Source organism: Limulus polyphemus, unplaced genomic scaffold (assembly GCF_000517525.1).
Source record: "Limulus polyphemus unplaced genomic scaffold, Limulus_polyphemus-2.1.2 Scaffold3970, whole genome shotgun sequence".
NCBI lineage: Eukaryota > Metazoa > Arthropoda > Merostomata > Xiphosura > Limulidae > Limulus > Limulus polyphemus.
This window is the reverse complement of record NW_013669580.1, coordinates 77263-83855: the sequence shown is the minus strand read 5'-3', so window position 1 is coordinate 83855 and position 6593 is coordinate 77263. Positions and strand designations below refer to the sequence as shown.

The following is a 6593-nucleotide window of genomic DNA, read 5'->3' as shown; positions in this document are numbered from 1 at the left end:
ATATATATATATATATATATATATATATATATATACTTAAATTCTTGACAGCATAATAACTTGTTTATTTAATTTCAGGAAAAATGATAAATACAAGACAATTAATAAGCCAATTCCACTGTCAAGTGTCTGGGTGTATATATGAAGAAGGATCAACCAGGTATTTCAAGTCAAAGAAATTACTTAATCAGGTACCGAAATTGTGATTATATTCATTCTATTATAAACCACACATTTTGTGTTTCTGTGTGCTTCATTACCAACGTTAGGGGAAAAACTTGTGCTTCATGTATGATGTATGTACTAAAATTATTTGACAACTGAAACATTGTTTTGCGGAAAAAAATAGGATATAAATGGGATTGAGTCCTAGAGCTCTTGCGTATGAAGCATCTGCTGTACCATAAGAGCCAAAGTCCAAACATTTTTTTCATATATTCACCATTATCAAGTGGAATACTATATATGTTAAGAGTTCATGGCAGCCACATTGGCAATTGCTGCAGTATTTTTCTAAATAGCCGTGGTGTCCCGAGAAAATCACTAATATCCATGTCCACAGTTACCACTTTTTAGTATCCTTTTAGCTATCATGTTCTCACAATCTAAATTTGTACTGCATGCAGTAAAGGGAAAACCATTGGCAATCACAAACACTGGACTTACAACCTACAGAAACTACCTTGTTATGAATAATATATCACATAAAATACATGTAGTGGAGGGAATGATCAGCAATAAGACATTTGTGCAGTTTTGAATCATACCATACCGCAGTAGCAAGCAATTCAAATCGACACTCAAACAACAAACCTGCTGAACTTCCATGTACATTTACAGCGAAAGCTGTACATGATGATCAAAGTCAGCACGTACATATGCTGGTCAGAATGAAGTGTGCGACTGCAAATACTCCTTGCATTAAACTTGCCAAAAAAAGGAATAAGTTAAGAGGGAGAATGGCATGAAATTTTTCCTATGGCAGCCAAGTGTCGGAAATTGGAACTTTTCATTGGGAAATATGTAAAGTACATCCCGATTTTTAGCTGCAGCATAGCAGCTCATAGAATTTTAGCTCATAGCTCCATCATCTCTTAGCCGATTTGAGATCTAATTACAATTTAGAACTCAGGAGGTCAAACCCTTTCGATTGATATTTTTGACCACACTCAAGGTCTTGTAGATTAATTTACTCTAATTCTGCCTAAAAGACAATTCCCCTTGTCTATAAAATGAAGGGAAATAGGATATGTCAATATTTTGGCATGAAAAATTTTATGTGCAAACCCACCAAAGGTTTAGGCCTACTGCATTAGCTAGCTAGGATTAATGTTACTGAATTACAAGTAGCGAGTTGTGCAATGCAATGTGTGGTGACGACAAATGATTTATAGGTTATGACCATGTAGTGTAGGCTTAGTTTACTGTTTAATGGCACTAACCTATGTTAGAAATTATGTGATAAAATACTAGAAATAGTATTGTTTGGAAATTGAATGTTTATGTTATATTGTGGCAATCTGTCTTTCTGCCTATGTATCTTTCCATCAAGCTTTTCAAAGATTTGCTGTTCAGAGACCATGTAACTGGTTTTCATCAATCTTGGTCAAGTAGTCAGACATGTTGGGGTTGAATTTTGTTGGTAGAGATTAGGTCTTTAAATTTCTCCTTTTACCGGGGATTTTGTTTGATCATTCTCAAAGTTAGGTCAAATGTCATTTGGAGTCAGGAGAGGGCAAAACTAGGAATCATATTAAAGTTACAGGTCATTATAGATCAGCATGATTCCTCCTTTTTTTTTAATCTTAAAGCTAATCTAATGTTACTTCATAAGTCTCATTGGTTGTAGTTAATACTTATCTACCTTATAAACATAATCTGGAAGAATAGGCCAGCCTTTCAAACCTCAAGTGAAAAAATTAATTCCATACTTACTAAATTAATTGGGAAACTCATTTCTATTCCATTAACGTTAATCTGTACTGTGGCCTTAGTGCCCTCCAATTAATTTTTTTTGGCCTTGGTACCCTAACTGCTGACCTTTGTGCCTTTCAAAATGAGAGAAAATCCAAAGCTAAATGGCCTTGCCCTAAAATTGATAAATTTCCTTGCCTGAGAAGGGTATGTGTTTTAAATAGATAAATCCTTTATATAATACTGTTGTTGTATTATGTAATTGGATATGAATAAAACAAAAACCTCCTAATCAGAATATGGAATTGTTGTATTTAGATTTAAGGTAAAGAAGTGTAAAAACATGGAATGACTGTAATTGAAATATATCTCTGTACACAACATTTTTTTTTTACAAATACCTTATCTTTGTGGATAATTGCCATCTTTGACCAAGATCTTGAGATTTTTCCTTGATTGAACTCTTGATAAAGTGACATTATAAAATATTGAATTTTTCCAATTATGGTATCAAGAAGTGTAAAAATCAACTGTCTTGTGGCTGTTTCACATATTTTTCTTTTTCCTTCCACAAAGGTATTAACTCTTTTACTTTCCTCTAATGTACTAGCAAAGCATCAGGCCCTCTATCAACAATTACAAAAATGGTGTAATATTTTATTCTCCTAGCACATACAAATTGTATTTAGTCTTTAGGCCTAACTGTGTGTCAATTTTTAGGTACCTGTATTGAAATAGTTAAAAACATATAATAGCTATAACATTGTGAATTTTTAAAATTATGGTATCAATATGTATACAAATCAATGATCATCATGTGTTCTTTTGTTAATTTCTTATGTATCTTATTGTTATTTGTATATCATCTGAAACCTGTGATTGTTTTCTTTCGTACAGTGTGTTAGCTGTAGAGCATTAAAAATGAATAGAACTGTTAAGGTTGCTGTAGATTATATACTGGGGAAATTCATATTTCAAGTAGGAAGGATATTTAAACTTTAGGCCTAATTGTCAATTTTTAGGTGCTTGTTGGAATTTGTATTGAGATGTAATGGTATTGTGGTACTTATAAGCCATGAAAATGTAAAAAATTAACTTGATGTGTTTCCTTACATCAGTAGCTCTCAACGTGAGCCATGCAATGTTTCTAAGGGGTCACACGTGAATGATGGAAAAGTAGAGGGCCACAGTAAATTTTGTGTGGGCCACCGAAACTTCACTGCCTGAATGAAATATTTAAAATTGACTCAAAGGTTCCCTTCTTCCGTATCCCCCACAGCTCAGAAGTCAAGTTACCAGATGTGACTAATACTCGAGTAACAATCAAAATGTTTGTCTGTGAATGTTTTTGACTGATTCTCAAGAGCAGCAGAGTGATATAACAGCCCAAGCTAGATTCAAACGTGACAAACATTGTTTCTGGATAAGTAGTGAAATAACTAATAAGTTCCACAGCTCTGGGAGAAGGCAAAGTTGTATTTTATCACTTTTCCCACATCTTATCTGGTTGAATCTGGTTTTAATCGGGTAACTTATTTGCTATCAAAAATATGTAACCGCCTTGATGTCGTGAAGGGAGGTGATCTTCGCTTATCACTGACCACACTGCAATCGGACATTCAAAAACTTTCAAGTGTTCATAAGGCCCAAGGATCACACTGAATAAAATGTCAATGATTAACAGAATATTTTTTACTTGTGTAAGTGAACAGTATGTGATAGACAAAATATTTAAAAACAATACAATATTTTAAAAGTAAAATTATAATATTATAAATATATTATAGATCAACAGTGTGGAAATAAAGTGATTTTTTGCCTAAGTAACAGCGTCTACAAAGGGTGGGGCCACAGAGAGAAATCAAACTCAAAAGGGAGCCACGAGCAAAAAAAGGTTGAGAAAGGCTTACATGTTTGTTTATGTTACTGAAATACTTGTCTTTAAAGTTACTGTTTTAAACATCAGTTTTGCACTGATATAGAACAATGTATGTTAAACATCATTTACTTTTGCACTCATATAAATATAAAAGTACTACTGTACAAATAGCCTAATGGAATATTGGGTTCCATGCAAGCTAGCACACATTCATGCATGGACTTACTAACACACACATTGTTCTTTTAATTACATAGATTAGCTTTTAGATGCAAAATTTAACTGTCAAGTATAGTGTAACCCATGATTGTGACCCATCAATATGAGGCTTGGCCACTGTATTTACATTTTGCAAAAACTAATGATTGGCCAATGTGGAATATAAAACCAATATGATGAGATTATTAGCAACTGTATACTAGGGTAGATCAAAAGAATATGATAAAACCAAACATTATAATTTTAATTTCTGATAGTTTTCAAAAGTTGTTAATCAATAAAAGAGACAAAGTGTTAAAAGTTTATTGTCTTACTAATGCATCTTGTTCTGCCCTTAGTCTTGAATACTGAATAGGCTCACTTTAGTGACTGTAATCTACCTGACAGTATATTATACAGCTCTTTGCTAAATAAATGGTTTTATGACAATCAAAATCATCTGAATTACCCTGAACTCCCATAAGGAGGTGGCTGCATTTCAAGTTCCACCCCTAAATTCATTGTATACAAGTTCTTTTATCCAATTTTATGCCATATATTGTTTCTTCGTGTTTGATTTAGGCATGTCTGATCTGGATTCCAACCTATTTTGTATGAACCTAACATACTATCATACTGAGACTTCTGTTACTAAATGTACTGCCCTTTCTACAGCTTGTGTGTGGCATGAGTATTTCTGAAAATGTAATTTTGGTGGATCGACTTGATTAGTAAAATACAAAAGATATTCTGTAGATGTGTGCTTTGGTAGAGGAGGCTGTAACCTCTTCCTTTGACTCCAGTTGGTTAATTCAAAGTAGTCTTCTGCATAAATTGGCCCTAGTTTTCATTTTAACATTCATAGACATTATCATCAACTTAGCCCTGGAATAAATGTAAATTATAACTTGTCAGTTAGTGATACAATAATATAACTAATTCAAAGCAGTTGCAGCAAAATGTTTAAATGAGATATGTGGATGCACACTTAGTGTTCATGTGGAAAAGGATTATCAGCCACGTGCCCTCCTTTTATATAGGGTTGCACAATTCAATGACACCAGTCAGAATCATGTTTGCACACTGGGTTATCACAATTACTGTTACACTTGGTGAAGAACTTGTATTTACATTATCAATTAAGCAAAAGGGATTAGTCAGGGGGAGTTTTACGTAAAACTTAGTTGCTTTGGGCAGATTTAAATAATTTGAAATTAATGTAATATTTTATAGGATCCATACTATGACCAGTTAGAAACTTTTGTAGGCTACTATATCCAGATTTATCTCTTCAATACACCCCACCGTATACCTTAAAAACCTTTCCATTTGTGATTGAGCCTGTTTATAATTAACAGTTGAATAACTTCTTTGTGTTGCGAATAACACAATTCCTATCTTTTTTGTGTTCCTGATTGATAGCTTATAGAGTGCTTAGGCAAATCAGTGCTCCAGAATTTTAGTTCAGCCAATGACTGCAGTGGTTGTATTCCTCAATTAAGCATAAATAAAATCTAGAATAAAAGTCATCTTACTTTGATTTCAGTCAGCTATATTTAATGTTTGCTCAATTTCAATTAAGCTGCAGCTAAAGTATAGTTGTAATTAACAGAAATCCACTCTAATAAATAAACATCCTGAACTTTCACAATAAAATATACTTGAATTTGTTACTAGTAATTTTTTCTTTATTTGGGCTACAGTCAATGTGTATTGGGGCACTTGAAATTTTCTTATTTTCCTATTGCAACAGATCCTTTTCTAAATGTAATAGTTAACATAGATAATTCAGTGTTTTCTGTAAAAACTGACTGCCAACCTAAATAATTGCTTCCACTGTAAATTGGGCTGGTTGAAATTTAAATTTGCAATTGTGTATTTGTAAGAGTAAGATTATTTGTAAAAGTGTAATTATTTTAATTGTAGGATCATCTCCATTATGAAAATAAATGTAGCTTGTTGTAATGTGTGCCAACAATAGTTTTTTGTTATAGCAAAATACTCTACTGTTTAATAATCGTAATCATTAAGAAGGTTATTACTGAAAATGTCTATTTGACTTGGATCAAAAACAGTTATGGTTTCCAAATATAAAGGCAATATCAAAAGCATTGAAGTGTATCATTATCTTTTACACTTGAGCCGTCTAAATTTTTACACTAAAGGTTGAGATTTTGAGATAATCAGAGGTGCAGTCTTTCTTTGACACTGCCTGTGTTCAGATGTATTTTTCCTGTTTTTGTGTTTCTAGTCACCTTAATCAACTGCTTTTCTTTCTTTAGTGCTACACTGCTTTTGTCCTTGTTGCACTTTTGTTCCATCCTCAACCATGTATGCTTAGTGATGCACATGTACATATATATAAATTCCAGACATTCCTTTTCAGGCATTTTCTCTAACTGACTGGAAGGCAACTGGAGATGCTATCTGTTCACGGACCTGACAATCACTCATCTTTTTAGTACAGTACATGCCTACATGTGACAGATCTTGGAATTCGCTCCTTGGCAAGGTACAACATTTTCTCTAACTGACCGGAAGGCAACTGGAGATGCTATCTGTTCACGGACCTGACAATCACTCATCTTTTTAGTACAGTACA

General features: G+C 33.2%; 1 long non-coding RNA gene across 1 annotated transcript in view; it reads left to right on the top strand.

The window, feature by feature from the left end:
* LOC106470373 overlaps positions 1-6593 on the top strand; it is a 35268-nt gene that overhangs the window by 16702 nt on the left and 11973 nt on the right. Inside the window, exon 2 of the long non-coding RNA XR_001291489.2 lies at positions 79-191. This is a non-coding gene — a long non-coding RNA (uncharacterized LOC106470373). The remainder of the gene's footprint in view (positions 1-78; positions 192-6593) is intronic.